Source organism: Mustelus asterias, unplaced genomic scaffold (genome assembly GCF_964213995.1).
Source record: "Mustelus asterias unplaced genomic scaffold, sMusAst1.hap1.1 HAP1_SCAFFOLD_2832, whole genome shotgun sequence".
Lineage (NCBI taxonomy): Eukaryota > Metazoa > Chordata > Chondrichthyes > Carcharhiniformes > Triakidae > Mustelus > Mustelus asterias.
This window is the reverse complement of record NW_027592777.1, coordinates 14,603-16,933: the sequence shown is the minus strand read 5'-3', so window position 1 is coordinate 16,933 and position 2,331 is coordinate 14,603. Positions and strand designations below refer to the sequence as shown.

At 44.8% G+C, this 2,331-nt stretch overlaps 2 pseudogenes; both read right to left on the bottom strand.

The window, feature by feature from the left end:
* Positions 1 to 285: 285 nt before the first annotated feature.
* Positions 286 to 446, bottom strand: LOC144490065 (U2 spliceosomal RNA; annotated as a pseudogene).
* A 183-nt stretch (positions 447 to 629) lies between these two features.
* On the bottom strand, positions 630 to 793 carry LOC144490064 (U2 spliceosomal RNA; annotated as a pseudogene).
* Between the last annotated feature and the right edge of the window lie 1,538 nt (positions 794 to 2,331).

Genomic DNA, 2,331 nt, shown 5'->3' with positions numbered 1-2,331 from the left:
TGCACGAGGGGACATAGCTTTAAATTGAGGGGTGAGAGATATAGGACAGATGTTAGAGGTAGGCTCTTCACTCAGAGAGTAGTAAGGGCGTGGAATGCCCTGCCTGCAGCAGTGGTGGACTCGTCAACGTTGAGAGCGTTCAAATGGTTATTGGATAAACATATGGATGATATTGGAATAGTGTAGATTAGAGGGGCTTTAGATTGGTACCACTGGTCAGCGCAACATCTAGGGCCGAAGGGCCTGTACTGCGCTGTAATGTTCTATGTTCTATATTTCCTCCTCCAAGGCTTGATCTCATTTGCATCTTAGCCAAAAGGCCGAGATGCTGCTTTTAAAAATTGCTTCATATGAATATGAAGCTTAAATGTAACCTAATGACCTTGACCAAGCGCAGCATCCAATCCATACTACACTTGATCTTAGCCAAAAGGCCGAGAAGCGATAAAGAGTCAATTTGTTTTTAATATACTTTTCCAATTCAATCAAATCAAGTCCAATTCAGAGTCTCAACAAGTTGAGACATTTCCGATCCAGGCTGACAAGACAGGGCAAGCGACCAAATTACCCTGTCCTGGGCCTGATCTACATCAGCCAAGCTGATTGGAGGAGGGGGCGGTTTCCTCCTCCAAGGCTTGATCTCATTTGCATCTTAGCCAAAAGGCCAAGATGCCGCTTTTAAAAATTGCTTCATATGAAACATATGAAGCTTCAATGTAACCTAATGACCTCAACCAAGTGCAGCATCCTCTCCATACTACACTTGATCTTAGCCAAAAGGCCGAGAAGCGATAAAGAGTCAATTACTGTAATAAGGAGTGATGATATGTTGGAAGGGTCTTCAGATGAGGCTTTGTGGATAGAACTTAGGAATATAAAGGGAGCAGCCACATTACTGCAAGTGTATTATAAGCCCCCAAAGTGTCAGCGGGAAATAGAGGAGCAAATATGCAGACAGTTAATAGAGGCGTGTAAGAGTAATGATAGGGTAATTATAATAGGGGATTTCAACTTTTCCAACATAAATTGGGATAGTCAAGGCCCAACAAGGGATAGCGCAGCTGGATCTGATCCTGGGGAATGAAGCTGGGCAATGTGGCAGTGGGGAAGCATTTTAGCAATAGTGACCACAACACGGTGGGTTCAAATTTGCTATGGACAAGGAGAAAGATTGCCTGCAAAAGGTGGCTTTGGATTGGGGGAAAGGCAGATTTTATTAAAATAAGGCAGGATCTGGCCAAAGTTGACTGGGAACTGCTCCTTGCGTATAAGTCTATGGCGGGGCAGTGGGGGGCATTCAAAAAGGAGCAGGGGAGAGTACGGGTCCAACATGTATCCTTTAGGGGGAAATGTAGGAATAATAAATTCAGGGAACCCTGGATGTCAAGTATAATTCAAAACTGGATGAGGAAGAAGAAAAACACTTTTAGCATGTCCACAGGCGCAATTCAGTTGCAGCCCTACAGGAATATAGGAAGCGCAAGAGAGAACTTAAGAAAGCAATTAGAAGAGAAAAAAGGGGCATGAAAAAGGTCTTGCGATCAGGATTAGGGAAAATTTCAAGATATTTTGTTAATACATTAAGGGCAAAAGGTTAACCAGGAAAAGAGGAGGACCCATTAGAGACCAAGGAGGCAATCTGTGTGTGAAGCCAGAGGACATTGAAGGATATTAAATAAATACTACTCATTGGTCTTCACTTCAGAAAAGGAGAACGTAGGGACAGAATTCAGGAAAAGGGACAACGAGGAACTTGCACAGTTTGACATAGGAAATGAGGAGGTTTCAGAGGCTCAGACGGGCTTAAAAGTGGACAAATTCCCAGGCCCAGCGCGTTTGGGTACACTGAGGGAGAATTTAGCATGGCCAATGCACCTAACCTGCACGCCTTTCAGACTGTGGGAGAAAACCGACGCAGACATGAGGAGAATGTGCAGACTCCGCACAGACAGTGACTCAAGCCGGGAATTGAACCTGGCGCTCTGAGGCAGCAGTGCTAACCACTGTGCTGCTCATTGCATCCCAGGCTGCTGTGGGATGTGAGGCAGGAAATTGCAGGGGCTCTGACACAAATTTTTAATTCCTCTCTGGCTACAGGGGAAGTTATGATGTGGAGATGCCGGCGTAAACACAGTAAGAAGTTTAACAACACCAGGTTAAAGTCCAACAGGTTTATTTGGTAGCAAAAGCCACAAGCTTTCGGAGCCTTAAGCTCCTTCTAAGCTCCCACTCACCTGAAGAAGGAGCTTAAGGCTCCGAAAGCTTGTGGCTTTTGCTTCCAAATAAACCTGTTGGACTTTAACCTGGTGTTGTTAAACTTCTTACAGGGGA